The sequence below is a fragment of the Lactuca sativa genome, chromosome 2, assembly GCF_002870075.4.
Source record: "Lactuca sativa cultivar Salinas chromosome 2, Lsat_Salinas_v11, whole genome shotgun sequence".
Classification (NCBI taxonomy): Eukaryota; Viridiplantae; Streptophyta; class Magnoliopsida; order Asterales; family Asteraceae; genus Lactuca; species Lactuca sativa.
In genome coordinates, this window is record NC_056624.2 from 231,532,399 (window position 1) to 231,559,656 (window position 27,258).

The window sequence follows — 27,258 nt, forward strand, 5'->3', positions numbered from 1 at the left end:
TAGGCAATACTCTTCTATGTGATGGCAGAAGTTATGGGCTTAGGACATGGAGGTGATGGAGTCGGGGATCCACCACCTCCAGTAGGCTTTGGTCGTGGACAACACGAACAGGATGGTAAGTCTTATTATGATATATTTATTAGCTATTTTTAACCATTTATTATAAGCTATCGTGACTAATATTTTTAATTATATTTTTCAGCTGAGCTCCCTAAAAAAAGAAGAGGTCTAGCAAAAAACATCCAACTATCAAAGCTGATACGGGCAAACAAGGGAAAGCCTGTAGATTTGGATTTCAATAAGGAGCTGACATATACCCTTGTCGGGAACAATGCTAATTGGTTTACCCGTGAGACTGAGAGGTATATATGGATAACATCCCTTTGAACGTATCTGGTTGGGACAATGTTTCCCTCGCTTTAAGGAATGCCACAGTGGTTCATCTAAAGGTAACATGGACAATATATTAAGTTTAGATTGGTATTTAACTAACTAACTTTTTTGTATTTGTAGAATAAGTTTGATTTAGATAAGTTTAACTTGGATCCCGAGCGTGCTCAGTTGTTGCAGAGCATTGATGCGACTTTGCAAAGAATTTATAGATGCCGAAAAAATAAAGCGCATATTTATTTTGAGAAAGCCGGGGGGCTTACAGATATCCCAAAGGCATTAGCCAATCCCCCCGATGGTATGTCACGTGAAAATTGGGCGCACGCAGTCGAACATTTTCAAACTCCTGAATTTCTAAAGCATTCGGCGTCAAACAAAGGAGTCCGTGCACAACAACAAGTTTTAAACAGAGGGGGATCGTGCTCGTATAGCAATGCATGTTTCAAAGAAGTATGTTATGATATATATATATATATATATATATATATATATATATATATATATATATATATATATATATATATATATATATATATAACTATTTATTTAAATTATAATTAATCTAATTTTTAATGTTAAATAGGACATCGCTCGAATCGAAGCATTTCGTAAGGCCAATACTGATCGGCAAGGGGTATTTAGTAGTCCTGCAGTCGAGCAACAATACGTAAGTGGTTCATTCGTATTTTCATATAAGTGTTTATATCGTCAATGGATATTTAGTAATCTAATTTTTAATATGTGTTATCATTTTTTGTAAATAGATAATGCTTTACTCCTTGAGATCAATCAACAAACTCAAGCTTCTTCTGAAGCCAGCGGTCTAACACCAAAGGAGACACAAAATTGTTTTGAAAGAATATTGGGTGTTCGACGAGGCCATATCAGGGGCATCGGGCATAAACCTTCTACGGTTATGTCGATGTATGATCAGGAACAATCACTGACACAACCATCGCCACAATCACAGGTGACAAGACTATTTAATTTTGGTAATTGTTTAAAATATTGGTAATTGTTGGTTTAGTAATAGTTTCAAATTTTGGTAATTGTTAGTTTGATAATTATATATTGGTAATTGTTAGTTTGGTTATAGTTTGATATATTGGTATTTTACAACTTGGTAATTGTTAGTTATAGTACAATGCTATAATGTTTTATATGCAATATGTGGAATGTATATTTTGTATATAGAATATTGTAATGCTAGTTTAACTTATAGTTTTAATTGTAGTTTGAAATGCTTCAAACAATATTAAAAGATCTGGCATGCAGTGCTGCACTTGAAGATTGGTTTCGTTCGTTACCACAACAAAATGAAACCGGAGGAAACAAGGAGAGCGATGACGACGAGTAGATAGTTGTAGGATTTTTTTTATGTTTTGTTTGTGTAAATATTTTAGAATAGTATTTTCGTTATTTTGTTATATGTTAAATCGAACGAGTATTTTAAACGGATGTTGTATTAATATTTTGGAATAGAATGATGTAGGATTAGACTAATTAATATAATACCGGTTTTTTTTTTCAATTTTAATGTGATATATATATATATATATATATATATATATATATATATATATATATATATATATATATATATATATATATAAGAAAAACACCAATACCGGCAACGCCTTTATTGGCGAAGATAGGTTATTACCGGCGACGCCTAGCAATAGCGGCGACAAGTCTTTTGCGAAGACAACACGCATTAACGGCAAATTATTGATTAATAGTGACAACGCATCAACGTCGACGTTTTATCGGCGAAAAACCTCACTTTTGGCGACGACGCCTGTCGCTGGTAATACTCTAATTTCTTGTAGTGGTATTAATCATATTAATCTATTTTGTTATCATATTAGTGGTATTTACAAACTTTGATATGATATTAGTCATATTTATTTTTTTAAAATTCAACAAATTAGCAATTAACGGTCCTCGATTAATCTCCGCCTAGCCGATTAATCCTTGACCCCAGTCCATCGACCAGCTAACGTCGAACGTTGTTTACAACCTTGGAAAAAATGCATACCACATGTACCATTTTTGCAATTGTCTTTTGTTTATTAAATAATTTGTATCGAACAGTTTAATGAAATTTAGTTACTATTTTTAACCGTTTAGATCTTTATACCAACAGTGCAATTTTATGGAATTAGATGACAGTCAATATTATTTAATGAGTTTTAAATGTATCATATCTTATAAAAGTCGTTACTTTTTTATTTGATTAATGAAAAATCTGAATCAACATGTGTGTAAATTAATAACTATGACCAAACAAATTACATGGGGGTAACCGTTGCTATTAAGAATGAAAATACGTTTAGTCTCTTCTGCAGTATACCTTATGTGGGATATATATACATACCATTGGAGTCCCATCGAATTACAAATAAAAAACAACATAGCAATTAGGAGAATCGGCTTTGGGTCGAGACATAAAGAAGGTAGGCTATATAAGTATATATACACAAGTTGGGCTCACACTCAACAATTTATGCAGCCATCTCATGTTTTATCATTAAACCCTGTAGGCATGCATGTGTTTTGTAGTTTGGTTGAGCCCACGTACCCAGAAAACTAATTTGCATGATTCGTTAGACATTTTTCTTTACAAACGATTATTTGGAAGGGGTGTAGATACCACAGAAACTTGTTAGTTCAAATCGTGATCAAAATGATGGAACTTGAGCTGTGATTATTTTCTACAAGGGAGGCTAATTATTAGCTTATAACAATGAGAATCAAAACTTTTATTTTTCAATCCATGGGCGTGAGTTTTTTTGTTCCTCGTGTTTTTTAATAAATATTATAATTATTTCAATTTTCAACAAGACCTGAACCTTCAATATTTGATATATATCCATTAATTTTTCATACCGATAGACCAAAGACCTTTTAGTCGATAGGTTAGTTATACTGGCCTAGCTAAATATCTAAAAATACGAGTTTTTCTAATCTTATTTTAGTATGATCAAATCAGGGTGTATTTTATCACTTGTTTTGATGATGTTTTTTTTTACTCTTTACAATTTGTTATTAAATTTCTAGAATTTAAAGGATATACAAATTAAGACACAGTGGGATAAATAAATACAAAATGATATTAGGAGGTAAGTATAAATCCTAGTTGGTTAGTGGAGATGTGCGGAACTTAATTAACCAAACATTGTGAAACATTTTAGGGTATAAATTTGCTAGGATGTTTTCGTTAAAACTTAGCACATCTATAATGATGAGTTCAATAGGAGAGTTAAATGAGGTGGTAAGTCTTTGTTTCATTCAATGGATCAAATTCTACAATTATAAGATGTCACATTGACATTCAATGAATTTGAAGTTCAATGACCATTGAACTTTTCAATGAGAAAAAAGAAAAATTTTAATTCTTAAATATTTACTATAAATTACATTTTGTAACATTCTATTAAGTTCAATGTATTGTAGGAAAAAAAGATAGAGTTGTATAAATTGTTGAAAGATGACGTGGCAATCCATTGAACTTGATGAAGTTCATTACATTGTGGATGCCCTTAACAACTAATATTTTCCCCAAAATTAATAACTAATTGAACTTATAGAACTTCTTGTTGATGGAGACAGACGTGCTTTAAAAATTGGGTTACCTTTGTATGAATTTTGTGGTTGTTTATCCATGGGAAGGCGAACCATATATTAATGTTAATATGAAAACAAGAACATGGAGAAGATAGAAGGTCGGGGTTGTGAGTGCTTTAAGTGATCGTGCGAGATTGGGTTTCAGTCTAAGATCACGTGAGAAAGGTCATGGCGATGGTTGGTAGTTGGAAGAGGTGCCGGAGGGAGGGGGCTACATGGTGAATGTATGTATGGATGGGGGGAGGGCATATTCTTATTTTATAATTATATAAATATTAAATTAACCAAAAAGTTTATAAAAAAAGAATATCTAAAAGGAAATTAGTTATTTCATTTTGCACAATACCAAAACATAATGAAACCCAACATGCATAAGGGTGTTTTTTCTGCAAATATATTCCCTTTGAACTAGAACCTATGATATAATAGAGAGACCATATTGTAATTCACCCAAAAATATATTTTTTGTAGATTGGTAAAAATATCAAAACATGATTAGCTTTTTTTTTTAAACGACTGTGAAGAATTATATTTAAAAATGAAAGGCCAGAAGGAAACATATTGGTTGTGTACAAAAAGGTTTATATGAGAATCCAAGTAAAGCATAGAAATAGCACTGAACTTTGAAAGAGAATCACCAAATAGCAATGTGCTGTTGATGACTTTTCCAGTAGTAACAACAAGATATATATGTATTTCTTAATTTCCATATTTACCCCAAAATCCATGCCCCAATCCTCAGTTGTTTCTATCACAACACATTTAATTTTCGGATGAAAAGCAAAGGGAAAAGTGTCTAAGCGTCAAAGTTTTCTGATGTATCCAGAGCGCGCAGCAACAACAGTGAATACGAAATGCACCCAAGGGCAAATATGTCATTAACCCAAGAGCTCCATGAGATGACAACAATAGCAACCAATTAGAAACATCATTTATTTTAGTCAAACATGAAAAAGATAATTACTACTCCACATTACATTAACTATTTCCGATACATAAAACAACTTTACTAAATAACCATACGTACATATAAAATTAAGGAAAAATGCCACATAATCTGGAGATATTTACAAAAATATTAAATTAGATAATTAAGGCAAGTTCTGTTGCTGTATTTTTTGAAATAGTTTTACGAGAGTCGAAATTCCCATATATTATGGATTTTTTGCTTGTCTCTCAAGTTAGTTTTATATTAGGATGTTCCCTAACTATATATTATAGGTTTTAGAGTATTATTAGGACTTCTTGTAAGACTCTATATAAAGCCATTATTTATCTAATTTTTTCATTCGTTCCATCATTCTTTTCTGACCCTGATCTCCTCGGACGTTTTTGTTCATAGCCATTGTAAGCTTTCTTATTGCCTAACTTTCAAGAATTAATATTAGTGCTTTATAGTTTTTCCGTTTTGAGTTTTCATTCCATTTCTTGTGGGTTCTTCTCGGCTGATCTGTATGTTCCAAGCATCATGTATTTTATAGCACAGCTAGGTTTCAAATTTTGCTCGTTATCTGAGTATAGATGCAGACCCATGTAGTATAATGCTATATATATCTGATTTCTTTTACTTCTTCTGACAATATAACTTTTTCAAGATATGTATATAAGTATCATAACTTTTATGCAGATTCACCCATAATTTTCAAATCAATCATTTAGTTGTTTACTACACTGAATTAATTTATAATTTAAGGTTAATTTTTTTATCGTTCAGTTGTTCTAAATTTGTTTTATTTTATTTGTATATAAGAATTAATTTATACTTGTTGGAATTACTCGGTATTAATAGGTGAAATTAGAACTTGCCTATAAATTAATAATCCTCTGCAACTACCTAAAACCATATTCCACTTATTTTAGATCTTTAACAATCTTTCTTCTTTCTCTCCTCAGAAAATGAAGATTCAAATTGCTGTCTTGCTCGTGATTACAATCTTGCTCGTAACATCTGTGCAACAGTCAAGTTGTAGGAATATCGTTGATCACTCGATTGATGAAGAAAGAATAAGAGAGAACTTTATTTCAACATTTAAGCGTCATATCAAAGTCAACCCGAAGCTCACATATGGAGAAAATCAACTGCCTTATGTGGTATCACGTCGCCGAGTTCCTTGTGGACCAAATCCACTTCATAACTGAGCATGGTTTCTTGCAATTTTTTGTGAAGCATAGGATCTATTAAGTCGTTTTAATTTGTTTTCATATTTTATACACATGTTTCCACTATCTATGAACAACTTATTATTCATTGATTTATAAATGTCATGGCTCCGGGGGATGAAATACATGTTGGCAGATTAAATATATTTTTTCTTCTTGCTGTTCAAAAAAAAGATTAAATATATTTGACATTTTTTCATTCAGGTGAACAAAACTCATTTATGATATATTGTTTTGAAAATTTATTTGCTAAAATTGAATCATAAATTGCTTAATTTTAAGATATGTCAACGACTTGAAAGCGTGTATTGTTGTTTGTTAAATATTTTGTATGAAACAATTTAAAGAAAATTAATTTCTATTTTAACTCTTAAGATGTTTATGCCAAAAGAGCAGTTCCATGTAATTAAATGATAATCAAACTACTAGAAAATTGATATAATAGCTACAACACAATCAGTAGCTATTCCGTAGCTATAACCGGATAGCTACGGAATTGCTACGGAAAAATGTCTGTAGCATAATGGCTCGTGGCTAAATTATAGCTACGGAATAACTACGGAATAGCTACGGAAAAGCTACGGAAATAAATAGCTACATATTTCCTACAAAATAGCTACGGAAGTGAATAGCTACGGATCCAAATAGCTACGGAATAGCTACGGATCCTAATAGCTACGGAAATCCTTAGCTATTCCGTAGTTAACTTCGATTTATTTAAAAAAAATAAAATCAAAAAATTTCTGTTTTTTGTCATATACCACATTCAATTCATATTTGTTCCAAATACCATATAAAATACACCAAAAAACGTCCTAATACCAACTTTGACACATTTCATTCCATTGTTCAAAATATCTTACAAAAGTAAATATTAATTAATTAAAAAAACAAACACTACATGTTTACAAATTCAATTGTTCCAAAATAGCTAGTAGCTCCATGGTCCATATATTGAATTGCTTCAACAGGGGAATCAAGAAAGTGGAAACACACACAACACTTGGGCTCACCATTTTCAGCTTGTTTGTAAACCGAAAACAATTTAAACATTACTAAAATAAAGAAACATATACCTAACACAAAACGTACTTTCTTGTTTTATTGTTGTGACAATGTGTAGGATTGTATCTTTTGAACTGGAATTCAAATACACAGATCTGCAAACTCAAACATTTATGCAACTAGGTCAAGTAAGCAAATATACATTAAAAACAAAAGATAAGTAATTAAATATATAATATAGAATCATCTCTTACCAAACCAAGTTGATTTCCAACTGTTAAACCTAGTTTAATTCTAAAAATTACTGTTGACGGACCTGTCATACACAAGATCAAAAACTTCATTCTCATGTAGAAGCCACAGTAGGATAATCACTGAAACTCATAAAAAAAAGTTGAATATTTACTCAAAATTGATTGATTTGATTCTCAATAAACTCAAAAGTCATATTGACCTCCTTACCCGTAGGGAAGATTGCAAAACTGTGATTACCTGGATCACCAGCTTTCCGAACCTATTGAATTAGGAAATCCCAAACATTACTGTTGAACTTTACCACAAATCTAACATTTTCAACCAAAATTTAACCTAAAATCTCAAATTCGACCTAAAATATAATTTAAAACCTCACATTCAACAAAACAAACCAGAATTATCAATGAATTAAACATCTAAATTGTATACATGAAGTAACTTCAGAAAAGAAAAGAAAAAAAAACTAGGGTTTTACCTTTTTAGGGAAGAAATCGAGCAAAGGTGCAAAGAGAGAGATGAGGGCAATTGAGCCATGGAGTAATAACCTTGGTCACCTTGATAACAAATGGAACAGAGGAGTTTGAAAAGGCATCAATAGTTTGAAGAAGGCATCGAACTGAACCCAAAATCAAAACACACCCTAAATCAAAACAAAGTCTACCCAAAACGAAAACCTAATTGGAATTAAACCAAAAAAAATCTTACTTGAAACAATGATGACAATGGCGATGGCAAGCCGATGACGGCGACGAAACGCAAACGACCGGAGCTAAAAAGGGGGACGATGAATCGGTGATGAAGATATACGGATTTGGTGATGGCGAAGAGAGATGACCGGGGCTAAAAGAGTCTCTATGTACAACATTGACCGCATCGGCGGTAAGATGGAACTCCGACAATGAAAACGAAGACGAGAGGGGGTGTAAGGAAGAGGTGCGAGTAGGAAACAATGAGAGAGAAGAGGGAAAACGAATCAAGGAGGGAGATAGAGAGAAGCGGGAGAATAAAAAATTTCGTCGATGGATCCTGCTAAATGGAGGCGGACAAAAGTTTCGATTTTGTGAAACCCTAAAATCGAAACTGCCAAAAAAGGGGGTGGTGGGACTCGAACTCGCGTCTATCATAAATAGAACCAAGGGGACTACTAACCGGCCGGGAATGTCACATCCATATCTTCTTTGTCTACAATAGTTTTTGACCACTTACAATTTCGTTATTATTATTATTATTATTATTATTATTATTATTATTATTATTGTTATTATTATTATTATTATTATTATTATTATTTCTATTATTATTATTATTATTTCTATAATTATAATTATTATTATTATTATTATTATTATTTCTATTATTATAATTATTAATATTATTATTATTATTATTATTATTATTATTATTATTATTATTATTATTATTCATTATTCGAGTCTTAATTTTTTTTTTGTATAAATTTTCGTACATATTTAAGATACGACCGGTTAATAGAAGTGTGAAAAAAACGAAGAAAAACGACCTTTGGTCGCCGAAAAATCGAAATTAAAAAACTTTGTAGCTAATTAACTACGGATTAGGTACAAATTATTTTTATTTTCGATTTTTTGGGCACCAAACATCGTTTTATTCACACTGGGACCCCGCTCCCATGGGCGCTGCCCCTGAACCCCCATTCATTTAGGGGCTTCTCCCCTATTCTGAAGCTATTTCGTCGCTATTCCGTTACTAAACTAGGGCATCCCATTCTGTAGTTGATCCGTAGCAATCCCGTAGCTAATTAGCTACGGAAATAAATAAGGATATGCTCACTCCACCGTTGCATTTGAATGGAGTTAATGGACTCACATATTTCATAATGACATTTGATGAACATAATTTGGCTTTTAGCCTCTTTGGACTTCAAAATTAAGCTAAATAGAAGCACCACAAGTTCTGTAGGTAGTAAAAACTTAAACTAAACCTTTTTTATTAAAAAAATTGAACATTATCCATGATTTTTTGAGGGGTAGCACATGCTACCCCTACCAACCATATAGTTCTGCCCCTGGAAACAAGTGTGTATCTAGGACTCGAATGATATTTAGACATTTTGAATGAGAATCGTGCCTAATACCCCTTCCTTGAAGAACAACAATCAAATGAGCGCTTGAAAATCCATTACCACAAGCTTTTTTTTTAGATTCAGAAATCGATTCCAGTTCTAGAAACAAACTCAGAAAATCGATTGTTCACCAGGTTAAGCAAAGGGATATGTAGGATTAGGGTGGAGGAGATGGAGGTGGTTGGCAGCAGATGGTGGTGGTGGTGTATGCTGATGGGTTGTGGAGATGGAGGTGGAGGTGTTCTTGAGATTCTGTGTATGTGTTTTTGATAGTGTTAAGTGTGTGTTTTGGAGAGAGAGAGAGAGAGAGAGAGAGGTAACCCCATAATTTTTATTAATACAAGTTTAAATTAAATAAAAAAACCATAAAAATATATCAGAAGGGTATTTTAGTCTTTTCAGTTTTCTGAAGGACCAAAACGCAACGAAATTAGCTCAAAAGAACCATGAAGCCAAAAAAGTCGATGTTTGGACTAAACCTCGAAAAAAACCACTATTGTAAAAATCCCGATTAAGTCCCGATTAATCTCCGATTAATCCTTAGGCGCTACTCGACCGATTAGAGGGCGCCTAGCGATTAATCCCTGCATACATAATGAGTGAAACCTTATAAAACGATGAAACGTGGCTAAGACTTCTTCTAGGGTTTCACACGTTTTAGGGCAGCCTCCATCCTCTCTCCTCTTCATCCTCTTGCTCTTGGTGTTTGTGAACCATCAGAGGAGTGACATTTGTGACTCTAAGCTTTCTAAAGTCAATACAAGGAGGAATTGGGATTGTTATTGCTATATAACAATCAAGGTATGATCTAAACCCTAATTATAGGTTATATAGATTATCATATGCTAGATCTAGGGTTTATAGTCTTGGATAACTTGCATGTACAATAGAGAAACCTAGATCCAAGCATTAGGGTTTATATGAGCACATAGGATGTTCTTAGGACCAAAAACCATCAGATGGTGATGGTGATAGTCATGGTGGTGATGGTGATGGTGCTGTTGGTGATGTTGATGGTGATGGTGATGGTGATGGTGATGGTGATGGTGATGGTGATGATGATGATGATGTGACGGTGATGGTTGTGATGGTAGTGATGATGATGATGATAGTGATGGTGATGCTGGTGATGGTGATGATGAAGGTGGTGATGGTGATGTGTGATGGTGATGGTGATGATGGTGATGGTGGTGGTGATGGTGATGGTGATGTGTGATGGTGATGGTGATGGTGATGGTGATGGTGATGGTGATGGTGATGGTGGTAGTGATGGTGGTGGTTTGATGGTGGTGGTGATAGTGGTGGTGGTGGTGGTGATGGTGATGATGATGGTGATGGTGATGGTGATGCTGATTGTGATGGTGGTGATGGTGATGGTGATGGTGGTGGTGGTGGTGATGGTGATGGTGATGGTGATTGTGGTGATGATGATGGTGATGGTGATGGTGATAATGATGGTGATGGTAGTGGTGGTGGTGGTGATGGCGATGGCGATGGTGATGGTGGTGGTGATGGTGGTGAAGGTGGTGGTAGGGTTGGTGATGGTGGTGGTGGTAATGATGTTGGTGATGGTGGTGATGATGATGATGGTGTGATGGTGATGGCTGTGATGGTGGTGATGATGATGGTGATAGTGATGGTGATGGTGGTGGTGGTGGTGATGTTGATGGTGATGGTGATGGTGATGGTGGTGATGATGATGATGGTGATGATGATGATGATGATGATGGTGATAGTGATGGTGATAATGATGGTGATGGTGATGGTGGTGATGGTGATGACGGTGATGATGATTATGTTGTTGATGATGGTGATGATGGTGATGATGATGATGATGATGTAGGTATACGTGTTTGTGAGATGTATGTGAACGTATTCATAAGCATTATAGTGTTAAACCAGTAAACGAATAATGGATCCCGTATGTGCACATGGCTTTATGAATGATATTAATAGCTATAAGTTGGTGAAAATATAGATAATCATGTATAATAGAGGTGTGAAAAAAACGGAGCGAAAAAAATGACATTTGGTGCCCGAGAAATCGAAAATAAGAAAAATCCGTAGCTAATTAGCTACGACTTTTTCTTATTTTCGGTTTTCTGGGCACCCAACGTCGTTTTTTTCAATCCGTTTTTTTTCACACCTCTATTATAAATGATTATCTATAATTTCACAAATTTATAGCTTTAATATCATTTATAAAGTCGTGTGCACATACATGATTCATTGCTCGTTTAGTGGTTTAACACTATAATGCTTATGAATACGTTCACGTACATCTCACAAACACGTATACATACATATATACACGTACGGACACATATACCATAACTCATTAATGTGTCTAAATATACATATAAAAACATAATCCATCACAAGTTGGTGACAAGTATATGCATTACAATGTTAAACTGTGAAATGAGTGCTTGATCCCGAAGTGGCACACAAGTTTATGAACGATATTAATAGCTACGTGTTGGTAAAAATAAAGATAATCATGTATAGTAGAGGTGTGAAAAAAACGAAGCGAAAAGAACGACGTTTGGTGCCCAAAAAATCGAAAATAAGAAGTATCCTTAACAACTAATATTTTCCCCAAAATTAATAACTAATTGAACTTATAGAACTTCTTGTTGATGGAGACAGACGTGCTTTAAAAATTGGGTTACCTTTGTATGAATTTTGTGGTTGTTTATCCATGGGAAGGCGAACCATATATTAATGTTAGTATGAAAACAAGAACATGGAGAAGATAGAAGGTCGGGGTTGTGAGTGCTTTAAGTGATCGCGCGAGATTGGGTTTCAGTCTAAGATCACGTGAGAAAGGTCATGGCGATGGTTGGTAGTTGGAAGAGGTGCCGGAGGGAGGGGGCTACATGGTGAATGTATGTATGGATGGGGGGAGGGCATATTCTTATTTTATAATTATATAAGTATTAAATTAACCAAAAAGTTTATAAAAAAAGAATATCTAAAAGGAAATTAGTTATTTCATTTTGCACAATACCAAAACATAATGAAACCCAACATGCATAAGGGTGTTTTTTCTGCAAATATATTCCCTTTGAACTAGAACCTATGATATAATAGAGAGACCATATTGTAATTCACCCAAAAATATATTTTTTGTAGATTGGTAAAAATATCAAAACATGATTAGCTTTTTTTTTTAAACGACTGTGAAGAATTATATTTAAAAATGAAAGGCCAGCAGGAAACATATTGGTTGTGTACAAAAAGGTTTATATGAGAATCCAAGTAAAGCATAGAAATAGCACTGAACTTTGAAAGAGAATCACCAAATAGCAATGTGCTGTTGATGACTTTTCCAGTAGTAACAACAAGATATATATGTATTTCTTAATTTCCATATTTACCCCAAAATCCATGCCCCAATCCTCAGTTGTTTCTATCACAACACATTTAATTTTCGGATGAAAAGCAAAGGGAAAAGTGTCTAAGCGTCAAAGTTTTCTGATGTATCCAGAGCGCGCAGCAACAACAGTGAATACGAAATGCACCCAAGGGCAAATATGTCATTAACCCAAGAGCTCCATGAGATGACAACAATAGCAACCAATTAGAAACATCATTTATTTTAGTCAAACATGAAAAAGATAATTACTACTCCACATTACATTAACTATTTCCGATACATAAAACAACTTTACTAAATAACCATACGTACATATAAAATTAAGGAAAAATGCCACATAATCTGGAGATATTTACAAAAATATTAAATTAGATAATTAAGGCAAGTTCTGTTGCTGTATTTTTTGAAATAGTTTTACGAGAGTCGAAATTCCCATATATTATGGATTTTTTGCTTGTCTCTCAAGTTAGTTTTATATTAGGATGTTCCCTAACTATATATTATAGGTTTTAGAGTATTATTAGGACTTCTTGTAAGACTCTATATAAAGCCATTATTTATCTAATTTTTTCATTCGTTCCATCATTCTTTTCTGACCCTGATCTCCTCGGACGTTTTTGTTCATAGCCATTGTAAGCTTTCTTATTGCCTAACTTTCAAGAATTAATATTAGTGCTTTATAGTTTTTCCGTTTTGAGTTTTCATTCCATTTCTTGTGGGTTCTTCTCGGCTGATCTGTATGTTCCAAGCATCATGTATTTTATAGCACAGCTAGGTTTCAAATTTTGCTCGTTATCTGAGTATAGATGCAGACCCATGTAGTATAATGCTATATATATCTGATTTCTTTTACTTCTTCTGACAATATAACTTTTTCAAGATATGTATATAAGTATCATAACTTTTATGCAGATTCACCCATAATTTTCAAATCAATCATTTAGTTGTTTACTACACTGAATTAATTTATAATTTAAGGTTAATTTTTTTATCGTTCAGTTGTTCTAAATTTGTTTTATTTTATTTTCTTTTAACGTTTAAGAAAATACTTGTTGGAATTACTCGGTATTAATAGGTGAAATTAGAACTTGCCTATAAATTAATAATCCTCTGCAACTACCTAAAACCATATTCCACTTATTTTAGATCTTTAACAATCTTTCTTCTTTCTCTCCTCAGAAAATGAAGATTCAAATTGCTGTCTTGCTCGTGATTACAATCTTGCTCGTAACATCTGTGCAACAGTCAAGTTGTAGGAATATCGTTGATCACTCGATTGATGAAGAAAGAATAAGAGAGAACTTTATTTCAACATTTAAGCGTCATTTCAAAGTCAACCCGAAGCTCACATATGGAGAAAATCAACTGCCTTATGTGGTATCACGTCGCCGAGTTCCTTGTGGACCAAATCCACTTCATAACTGAGCATGGTTTCTTGCAATTTTTTGTGAAGCATAGGATCTATTAAGTCGTTTTAATTTGTTTTCATATTTTATACACATGTTTCCACTATCTATGAACAACTTATTATTCATTGATTTATAAATGTCATGGCTCCGGGGGATGAAATACATGTTGGCAGATTAAATATATTTTTTCTTCTTGCTGTTCAAAAAAAAGATTAAATATATTTGACATTTTTTCATTCAGGTGAACAAAACTCATTTATGATATATTGTTTTGAAAATTTATTTGCTAAAATTGAATCATAAATTGCTTAATTTTAAGATATGTCAACGACTTGAAAGCGTGTATTGTTGTTTGTTAAATATTTTGTATGAAACAATTTAAAGAAAATTATTTTCTATTTTAACTCTTAAGATGTTTATGCCAAAAGAGCAGTTCCATGTAATTAAATGATAATCAAACTACTAGAAAATTGATATAATAGCTACAACACAATCAGTAGCTATTCCGTAGCTATAACCGGAAATCTACGGAATTGCTACGGTAAAATGTCTGTAGCATAATGGCTCGTGGCTAAATTATAGCTACGGAATAACTACGGAATAGCTACGGAAAAACTACGGAAATAAATAGCTACATATTTCCTACAAAATAGCTACGGAAGTGAATAGCTACGGATCCAAATAGCTACGGAATAGCTACGGATCCTAATAGCTACGGAAATCCTTAGCTATTCCGTAGTTAACTTCGATTTATTTAAAAAAAATAAAATCAAAAAATTTCTGTTTTTTGTCATATACCACATTCAATTCATATTTGTTCCAAATACCATATAAAATACACCAAAAAACGTCCTAATACCAACTTTGACACATTTCATTCCATTGTTCAAAATATCTTACAAAAGTAAATATTAATTAATTAAAAAAACAAACACTACATGTTTACAAATTCAATTGTTCCAAAATAGCTAGTAGCTCCATGGTCCATATATTGAATTGCTTCAACAGGGGAATCAAGAAAGTGGAAACACACACAACACTTGGGCTCACCATTTTCAGCTTGTTTGTAAACCGAAAACAATTTAAACATTACTAAAATAAAGAAACATATACCTAACACAAAACGTACTTTCTTGCCACCAATACCGGCGACCTAGACTTCCATTACCGACGACCAAGAGGAGACGATCATACTTCAATTCCGGAATTTTTACTCATTTAAGGTCGAAATTTTTCCCTATTTTTGATTCTTCTTATGTTTTGATGTTTATTTACTTAGTTTAAGCTTTTAATGTAAGGTTGTGTTGTTGTCGGAGTTGTGAAATTTTTGCCGGAAAATTTTGAAATTAGACTACCACAGGTTCATTTTCATCTTTCATTTTATAAAAAGAATGTATTTGTGTGTATGATGCATTTATGTGTTTTTACATTAGTATTTTTTTTGTATGTGTGTTATTTGTATGTATTTTATTTGTGAATGTGAATGTGTAATTTGTATGTATGAAAAAATGAAAGAAATTAGGTTGCTATAATAGAAAAAAAATATGATGTTATAACGAGTATGTGTAGAAAACATGTTTATGTGTATTTGTATATATAATGTATGTATTTATGTATGTAATATGTGGAAAAAATTGAAAATAAAATGTATTTATATATGTAATGTATGACTTTTGAAATTATATATGTAATTTGTATGTATGAAAAAAATCAAAAAAAGTGAGGTTGAATAGAAAAGAAGTATGATGTTATAATGAGTATGTGTAGAAAACATGTTTAGGTGTATTTGTATCTATATAACATGTGTATTTATGTATGTAATATGTGGAGTAAAGGAAAAAAAATGTATTTATGTATGTGATGTGTTGAAAAAAATGAAAAAAAATATGTTGCTATAATTCTATTCATATTGTAATTTTGCAGGTTGTATATGGGGTTTAGTTAGGCGATACTCTTCTATGTGATGGCAGAAGTTATGGGCTTAGGACATGGAGGTGATGGAGTCGGGGATCCACCACCTCCAGTAGGCTTTGGTCGTGGACAACACGAACAGGATGGTAAGTCTTATTATGATATATTTATTAGCTATTTTTAACCATTTATTATAAGCTATCGTGACTAATATTTTTAATTATATTTTTCAGCTGAGCTCCCTAAAAAAAGAAGAGGTCTAGCAAAAAACATCCAACTATCAAAGCTGATACGGGCAAACAAGGGAAAGCCTGTAGATTTGGATTTCAATAAGGAGCTGACATATACCCTTGTCGGGAACAATGCTAATTGGTTTACCCGTGAGACTGAGAGGTATATATGGATAACATCCCTTTGAACGTATCTGGTTGGGACAATGTTTCCCTCGCTTTAAGGAATGCCACAGTGGTTCATCTAAAGGTAACATGGACAATATATTAAGTTTAGATTGGTATTTAACTAACTAACTTTTTTGTATTTGTAGAATAAGTTTGATTTAGATAAGTTTAACTTGGATCCCGAGCGTGCTCAGTTGTTGCAGAGCATTGATGCGACTTTGCAAAGAATTTATAGATGCCGAAAAAATAAAGCGCATATTTATTTTGAGAAAGCCGGGGGGCTTACAGATATCCCAAAGGCATTAGCCAATCCCCCCGATGGTATGTCACGTGAAAATTGGGCGCACGCAGTCGAACATTTTCAAACTCCTGAATTTCTAAAGCATTCGGCGTCAAACAAAGGAGTCCGTGCACAACAACAAGTTTTAAACAGAGGGGGATCGTGCTCGTATAGCAATGCATGTTTCAAAGAAGTATGTTATGATATATATATATATATATATATATATATATATATATATATATATATATATATATATAACTATTTATTTAAATTATAATTAATCTAATTTTTAATGTTAAATAGGACATCGCTCGAATCGAAGCATTTCGTAAGGCCAATACTGATCGGCAAGGGGTATTTAGTAGTCCTGCAGTCGAGCAACAATACGTAAGTGGTTCATTCGTATTTTCATATAAGTGTTTATATCGTCAATGGATATTTAGTAATCTAATTTTTAATATGTGTTATCATTTTTTGTAAATAGATAATGCTTTACTCCTTGAGATCAATCAACAAACTCAAGCTTCTTCTGAAGCCAGCGGTCTAACACCAAAGGAGACACAAAATTGTTTTGAAAGAATATTGGGTGTTCGACGAGGCCATATCAGGGGCATCGGGCATAAACCTTCTACGGTTATGTCGATGTATGATCAGGAACAATCACTGACACAACCATCGCCACAATCACAGGTGACAAGACTATTTAATTTTGGTAATTGTTTAAAATATTGGTAATTGTTGGTTTAGTAATAGTTTCAAATTTTGGTAATTGTTAGTTTGATAATTATATATTGGTAATTGTTAGTTTGGTTATAGTTTGATATATTGGTATTTTACAACTTGGTAATTGTTAGTTATAGTACAATGCTATAATGTTTTATATGCAATATGTGGAATGTATATTTTGTATATAGAATATTGTAATGCTAGTTTAACTTATAGTTTTAATTGTAGTTTGAAATGCTTCAAACAATATTAAAAGATCTGGCATGCAGTGCTGCACTTGAAGATTGGTTTCGTTCGTTACCACAACAAAATGAAACCGGAGGAAACAAGGAGAGCGATGACGACGAGTAGATAGTTGTAGGATTTTTTTTATGTTTTGTTTGTGTAAATATTTTAGAATAGTATTTTCGTTATTTTGTTATATGTTAAATCGAACGAGTATTTTAAACGGATGTTGTATTAATATTTTGGAATAGAATGATGTAGGATTAGACTAATTAATATAATACCGGTTTTTTTTTTCAATTTTAATGTGATATATATATATATATATATATATATATATATATATATATATATATATATATATATATATATATATATATATATATATATATATATATATATATATATATATATAAGAAAAACACCAATACCGGCAACGCCTTTATTGGCGAAGATAGGTTATTACCGGCGACGCCTAGCAATAGCGGCGACAAGTCTTTTGCGAAGACAACACGCATTAACGGCAAATTATTGATTAATAGTGACAACGCATCAACGTCGACGTTTTATCGGCGAAAAACCTCACTTTTGGCGACGACGCCTGTCGCTGGTAATACTCTAATTTCTTGTAGTGGTATTAATCATATTAATCTATTTTGTTATCATATTAGTGGTATTTACAAACTTTGATATGATATTAGTCATATTTATTTTTTTAAAATTCAACAAATTAGCAATTAACGGTCCTCGATTAATCTCCGCCTAGCCGATTAATCCTTGACCCCAGTCCATCGACCAGCTAACGTCGAACGTTGTTTACAACCTTGGAAAAAATGCATACCACATGTACCATTTTTGCAATTGTCTTTTGTTTATTAAATAATTTGTATCGAACAGTTTAATGAAATTTAGTTACTATTTTTAACCGTTTAGATCTTTATACCAACAGTGCAATTTTATGGAATTAGATGACAGTCAATATTATTTAATGAGTTTTAAATGTATCATATCTTATAAAAGTCGTTACTTTTTTATTTGATTAATGAAAAATCTGAATCAACATGTGTGTAAATTAATAACTATGACCAAACAAATTACATGGGGGTAACCGTTGCTATTAAGAATGAAAATACGTTTAGTCTCTTCTGCAGTATACCTTATGTGGGATATATATACATACCATTGGAGTCCCATCGAATTACAAATAAAAAACAACATAGCAATTAGGAGAATCGGCTTTGGGTCGAGACATAAAGAAGGTAGGCTATATAAGTATATATACACAAGTTGGGCTCACACTCAACAATTTATGCAGCCATCTCATGTTTTATCATTAAACCCTGTAGGCATGCATGTGTTTTGTAGTTTGGTTGAGCCCACGTACCCAGAAAACTAATTTGCATGATTCGTTAGACATTTTTCTTTACAAACGATTATTTGGAAGGGGTGTAGATACCACAGAAACTTGTTAGTTCAAATCGTGATCAAAATGATGGAACTTGAGCTGTGATTATTTTCTACAAGGGAGGCTAATTATTAGCTTATAACAATGAGAATCAAAACTTTTATTTTTCAATCCATGGGCGTGAGTTTTTTTGTTCCTCGTGTTTTTTAATAAATATTATAATTATTTCAATTTTCAACAAGACCTGAACCTTCAATATTTGATATATATCCATTAATTTTTCATACCGATAGACCAAAGACCTTTTAGTCGATAGGTTAGTTATACTGGCCTAGCTAAATATCTAAAAATACGAGTTTTTCTAATCTTATTTTAGTATGATCAAATCAGGGTGTATTTTATCACTTGTTTTGATGATGTTTTTTTTTACTCTTTACAATTTGTTATTAAATTTCTAGAATTTAAAGGATATACAAATTAAGACACAGTGGGATAAATAAATACAAAATGATATTAGGAGGTAAGTATAAATCCTAGTTGGTTAGTGGAGATGTGCGGAACTTAATTAACCAAACATTGTGAAACATTTTAGGGTATAAATTTGCTAGGATGTTTTCGTTAAAACTTAGCACATCTATAATGATGAGTTCAATAGGAGAGTTAAATGAGGTGGTAAGTCTTTGTTTCATTCAATGGATCAAATTCTACAATTATAAGATGTCACATTGACATTCAATGAATTTGAAGTTCAATGACCATTGAACTTTTCAATGAGAAAAAAGAAAAATTTTAATTCTTAAATATTTACTATAAATTACATTTTGTAACATTCTATTAAGTTCAATGTATTGTAGGAAAAAAAGATAGAGTTGTATAAATTGTTGAAAGATGACGTGGCAATCCATTGAACTTGATGAAGTTCATTACATTGTGGATGCCCTTAACAACTAATATTTTCCCCAAAATTAATAACTAATTGAACTTATAGAACTTCTTGTTGATGGAGACAGACGTGCTTTAAAAATTGGGTTACCTTTGTATGAATTTTGTGGTTGTTTATCCATGGGAAGGCGAACCATATATTAATGTTAATATGAAAACAAGAACATGGAGAAGATAGAAGGTCGGGGTTGTGAGTGCTTTAAGTGATCGTGCGAGATTGGGTTTCAGTCTAAGATCACGTGAGAAAGGTCATGGCGATGGTTGGTAGTTGGAAGAGGTGCCGGAGGGAGGGGGCTACATGGTGAATGTATGTATGGATGGGGGGAGGGCATATTCTTATTTTATAATTATATAAATATTAAATTAACCAAAAAGTTTATAAAAAAAGAATATCTAAAAGGAAATTAGTTATTTCATTTTGCACAATACCAAAACATAATGAAACCCAACATGCATAAGGGTGTTTTTTCTGCAAATATATTCCCTTTGAACTAGAACCTATGATATAATAGAGAGACCATATTGTAATTCACCCAAAAATATATTTTTTGTAGATTGGTAAAAATATCAAAACATGATTAGCTTTTTTTTTTAAACGACTGTGAAGAATTATATTTAAAAATGAAAGGCCAGAAGGAAACATATTGGTTGTGTACAAAAAGGTTTATATGAGAATCCAAGTAAAGCATAGAAATAGCACTGAACTTTGAAAGAGAATCACCAAATAGCAATGTGCTGTTGATGACTTTTCCAGTAGTAACAACAAGATATATATGTATTTCTTAATTTCCATATTTACCCCAAAATCCATGCCCCAATCCTCAGTTGTTTCTATCACAACACATTTAATTTTCGGATGAAAAGCAAAGGGAAAAGTGTCTAAGCGTCAAAGTTTTCTGATGTATCCAGAGCGCGCAGCAACAACAGTGAATACGAAATGCACCCAAGGGCAAATATGTCATTAACCCAAGAGCTCCATGAGATGACAACAATAGCAACCAATTAGAAACATCATTTATTTTAGTCAAACATGAAAAAGATAATTACTACTCCACATTACATTAACTATTTCCGATACATAAAACAACTTTACTAAATAACCATACGTACATATAAAATTAAGGAAAAATGCCACATAATCTGGAGATATTTACAAAAATATTAAATTAGATAATTAAGGCAAGTTCTGTTGCTGTATTTTTTGAAATAGTTTTACGAGAGTCGAAATTCCCATATATTATGGATTTTTTGCTTGTCTCTCAAGTTAGTTTTATATTAGGATGTTCCCTAACTATATATTATAGGTTTTAGAGTATTATTAGGACTTCTTGTAAGACTCTATATAAAGCCATTATTTATCTAATTTTTTCATTCGTTCCATCATTCTTTTCTGACCCTGATCTCCTCGGACGTTTTTGTTCATAGCCATTGTAAGCTTTCTTATTGCCTAACTTTCAAGAATTAATATTAGTGCTTTATAGTTTTTCCGTTTTGAGTTTTCATTCCATTTCTTGTGGGTTCTTCTCGGCTGATCTGTATGTTCCAAGCATCATGTATTTTATAGCACAGCTAGGTTTCAAATTTTGCTCGTTATCTGAGTATAGATGCAGACCCATGTAGTATAATGCTATATATATCTGATTTCTTTTACTTCTTCTGACAATATAACTTTTTCAAGATATGTATATAAGTATCATAACTTTTATGCAGATTCACCCATAATTTTCAAATCAATCATTTAGTTGTTTACTACACTGAATTAATTTATAATTTAAGGTTAATTTTTTTATCGTTCAGTTGTTCTAAATTTGTTTTATTTTATTTTCTTTTAACGTTTAAGAAAATACTTGTTGGAATTACTCGGTATTAATAGGTGAAATTAGAACTTGCCTATAAATTAATAATCCTCTGCAACTACCTAAAACCATATTCCACTTATTTTAGATCTTTAACAATCTTTCTTCTTTCTCTCCTCAGAAAATGAAGATTCAAATTGCTGTCTTGCTCGTGATTACAATCTTGCTCGTAACATCTGTGCAACAGTCAAGTTGTAGGAATATCGTTGATCACTCGATTGATGAAGAAAGAATAAGAGAGAACTTTATTTCAACATTTAAGCGTCATTTCAAAGTCAACCCGAAGCTCACATATGGAGAAAATCAACTGCCTTATGTGGTATCACGTCGCCGAGTTCCTTGTGGACCAAATCCACTTCATAACTGAGCATGGTTTCTTGCAATTTTTTGTGAAGCATAGGATCTATTAAGTCGTTTTAATTTGTTTTCATATTTTATACACATGTTTCCACTATCTATGAACAACTTATTATTCATTGATTTATAAATGTCATGGCTCCGGGGGATGAAATACATGTTGGCAGATTAAATATATTTTTTCTTCTTGCTGTTCAAAAAAAAGATTAAATATATTTGACATTTTTTCATTCAGGTGAACAAAACTCATTTATGATATATTGTTTTGAAAATTTATTTGCTAAAATTGAATCATAAATTGCTTAATTTTAAGATATGTCAACGACTTGAAAGCGTGTATTGTTGTTTGTTAAATATTTTGTATGAAACAATTTAAAGAAAATTAATTTCTATTTTAACTCTTAAGATGTTTATGCCAAAAGAGCAGTTCCATGTAATTAAATGATAATCAAACTACTAGAAAATTGATATAATAGCTACAACACAATCAGTAGCTATTCCGTAGCTATAACCGGATAGCTACGGAATTGCTACGGAAAAATGTCTGTAGCATAATGGCTCGTGGCTAAATTATAGCTACGGAATAACTACGGAATAGCTACGGAAAAGCTACGGAAATAAATAGCTACATATTTCCTACAAAATAGCTACGGAAGTGAATAGCTACGGATCCAAATAGCTACGGAATAGCTACGGATCCTAATAGCTACGGAAATCCTTAGCTATTCCGTAGTTAACTTCGATTTATTTAAAAAAAATAAAATCAAAAAATTTCTGTTTTTTGTCATATACCACATTCAATTCATATTTGTTCCAAATACCATATAAAATACACCAAAAAACGTCCTAATACCAACTTTGACACATTTCATTCCATTGTTCAAAATATCTTACAAAAGTAAATATTAATTAATTAAAAAAACAAACACTACATGTTTACAAATTCAATTGTTCCAAAATAGCTAGTAGCTCCATGGTCCATATATTGAATTGCTTCAACAGGGGAATCAAGAAAGTGGAAACACACACAACACTTGGGCTCACCATTTTCAGCTTGTTTGTAAACCGAAAACAATTTAAACATTACTAAAATAAAGAAACATATACCTAACACAAAACGTACTTTCTTGTTTTATTGTTGTGACAATGTGTAGGATTGTATCTTTTGAACTGGAATTCAAATACACAGATCTGCAAACTCAAACATTTATGCAACTAGGTCAAGTAAGCAAATATACATTAAAAACAAAAGATAAGTAATTAAATATATAATATAGAATCATCTCTTACCAAACCAAGTTGATTTCCAACTGTTAAACCTAGTTTAATTCTAAAAATTACTGTTGACGGACCTGTCATACACAAGATCAAAAACTTCATTCTCATGTAGAAGCCACAGTAGGATAATCACTGAAACTCATAAAAAAAAGTTGAATATTTACTCAAAATTGATTGATTTGATTCTCAATAAACTCAAAAGTCATATTGACCTCCTTACCCGTAGGGAAGATTGCAAAACTGTGATTACCTGGATCACCAGCTTTCCGAACCTATTGAATTAGGAAATCCCAAACATTACTGTTGAACTTTACCACAAATCTAACATTTTCAACCAAAATTTAACCTAAAATCTCAAATTCGACCTAAAATATAATTTAAAACCTCACATTCAACAAAACAAACCAGAATTATCAATGAATTAAACATCTAAATTGTATACATGAAGTAACTTCAGAAAAGAAAAGAAAAAAAAACTAGGGTTTTACCTTTTTAGGGAAGAAATCGAGCAAAGGTGCAAAGAGAGAGATGAGGGCAATTGAGCCATGGAGTAATAACCTTGGTCACCTTGATAACAAATGGAACAGAGGAGTTTGAAAAGGCATCAATAGTTTGAAGAAGGCATCGAACTGAACCCAAAATCAAAACACACCCTAAATCAAAACAAAGTCTACCCAAAACGAAAACCTAATTGGAATTAAACCAAAAAAAATCTTACTTGAAACAATGATGACAATGGCGATGGCAAGCCGATGACGGCGACGAAACGCAAACGACCGGAGCTAAAAAGGGGGACGATGAATCGGTGATGAAGATATACGGATTTGGTGATGGCGAAGAGAGATGACCGGGGCTAAAAGAGTCTCTATGTACAACATTGACCGCATCGGCGGTAAGATGGAACTCCGACAATGAAAACGAAGACGAGAGGGGGTGTAAGGGAGAGGTGCGAGTAGGAAACAATGAGAGAGAAGAGGGAAAACGAATCAAGGAGGGAGATAGAGAGAAGCGGGAGAATAAAAAATTTCGTCGATGGATCCTGCTAAATGGAGGCGGACAAAAGTTTCGATTTTGTGAAACCCTAAAATCGAAACTGCCAAAAAAGGGGGTGGTGGGACTCGAACTCGCGTCTATCATAAATAGAACCAAGGGGACTACTAACCGGCCGGGAATGTCACATCCATATCTTCTTTGTCTACAATAGTTTTTGACCACTTACAATTTCGTTATTATTATTATTATTATTATTATTATTATTATTATTATTATTGTTATTATTATTATTATTATTATTATTATTATTTCTATTATTATTATTATTATTTCTATAATTATAATTATTATTATTATTATTATTATTATTTCTATTATTATAATTATTAATATTATTATTATTATTATTATTATTATTATTATTATTATTATTATTATTCATTATTCGAGTCTTAATTTTTTTTTTGTATAAATTTTCGTACATATTTAAGATACGACCGGTTAATAGAAGTGTGAAAAAAACGAAGAAAAACGACCTTTGGTCGCCGAAAAATCGAAATTAAAAAACTTTGTAGCTAATTAACTACGGATTAGGTACAAATTATTTTTATTTTCGATTTTTTGGGCACCAAACATCGTTTTATTCACACTGGGACCCCGCTCCCATGGGCGCTGCCCCTGAACCCCCATTCATTTAGGGGCTTCTCCCCTATTCTGAAGCTATTTCGTCGCTATTCCGTTACTAAACTAGGGCATCCCATTCTGTAGTTGATCCGTAGCAATCCCGTAGCTAATTAGCTACGGAAATAAATAAGGATATGCTCACTCCACCGTTGCATTTGAATGGAGTTAATGGACTCACATATTTCATAATGACATTTGATGAACATAATTTGGCTTTTAGCCTCTTTGGACTTCAAAATTAAGCTAAATAGAAGCACCACAAGTTCTGTAGGTAGTAAAAACTTAAACTAAACCTTTTTTATTAAAAAAATTGAACATTATCCATGATTTTTTGAGGGGTAGCACATGCTACCCCTACCAACCATATAGTTCTGCCCCTGGAAACAAGTGTGTATCTAGGACTCGAATGATATTTAGACATTTTGAATGAGAATCGTGCCTAATACCCCTTCCTTGAAGAACAACAATCAAATGAGCGCTTGAAAATCCATTACCACAAGCTTTTTTTTTAGATTCAGAAATCGATTCCAGTTCTAGAAACAAACTCAGAAAATCGATTGTTCACCAGGTTAAGCAAAGGGATATGTAGGATTAGGGTGGAGGAGATGGAGGTGGTTGGCAGCAGATGGTGGTGGTGGTGTATGCTGATGGGTTGTGGAGATGGAGGTGGAGGTGTTCTTGAGATTCTGTGTATGTGTTTTTGATAGTGTTAAGTGTGTGTTTTGGAGAGAGAGAGAGAGAGAGAGAGAGGTAACCCCATAATTTTTATTAATACAAGTTTAAATTAAATAAAAAAACCATAAAAATATATCAGAAGGGTATTTTAGTCTTTTCAGTTTTCTGAAGGACCAAAACGCAACGAAATTAGCTCAAAAGAACCATGAAGCCAAAAAAGTCGATGTTTGGACTAAACCTCGAAAAAAACCACTATTGTAAAAATCCCGATTAAGTCCCGATTAATCTCCGATTAATCCTTAGGCGCTACTCGACCGATTAGAGGGCGCCTAGCGATTAATCCCTGCATACATAATGAGTGAAACCTTATAAAACGATGAAACGTGGCTAAGACTTCTTCTAGGGTTTCACACGTTTTAGGGCAGCCTCCATCCTCTCTCCTCTTCATCCTCTTGCTCTTGGTGTTTGTGAACCATCAGAGGAGTGACATTTGTGACTCTAAGCTTTCTAAAGTCAATACAAGGAGGAATTGGGATTGTTATTGCTATATAACAATCAAGGTATGATCTAAACCCTAATTATAGGTTATATAGATTATCATATGCTAGATCTAGGGTTTATAGTCTTGGATAACTTGCATGTACAATAGAGAAACCTAGATCCAAGCATTAGGGTTTATATGAGCACATAGGATGTTCTTAGGACCAAAAACCATCAGATGGTGATGGTGATAGTCATGGTGGTGATGGTGATGGTGCTGTTGGTGATGTTGATGGTGATGGTGATGGTGATGGTGATGGTGATGGTGATGGTGATGATGATGATGATGTGACGGTGATGGTTGTGATGGTAGTGATGATGATGATGATAGTGATGGTGATGCTGGTGATGGTGATGATGAAGGTGGTGATGGTGATGTGTGATGGTGATGGTGATGATGGTGATGGTGGTGGTGATGGTGATGGTGATGTGTGATGGTGATGGTGATGGTGATGGTGATGGTGATGGTGATGGTGGTAGTGATGGTGGTGGTTTGATGGTGGTGGTGATAGTGGTGGTGGTGGTGGTGATGGTGATGATGATGGTGATGGTGATGGTGATGCTGATTGTGATGGTGGTGATGGTGATGGTGATGGTGGTGGTGGTGGTGATGGTGATGGTGATGGTGATTGTGGTGATGATGATGGTGATGGTGATGG

General features: G+C 32.9%; 1 long non-coding RNA gene across 1 annotated transcript; it reads right to left on the reverse strand.

The window, feature by feature from the left end:
- Window positions 1-7,466: 7,466 nt before the first annotated feature.
- Window positions 7,467-8,541, reverse strand: LOC128132131 (uncharacterized). The gene is made up of 3 exons (XR_008230071.1): window positions 8,143-8,541; window positions 7,913-8,053; window positions 7,467-7,696 (listed from the first exon to the last, which is right to left on the reverse strand). It is a non-coding gene; the product is annotated as an uncharacterized LOC128132131 (long non-coding RNA).
- Between the last annotated feature and the right edge of the window lie 18,717 nt (window positions 8,542-27,258).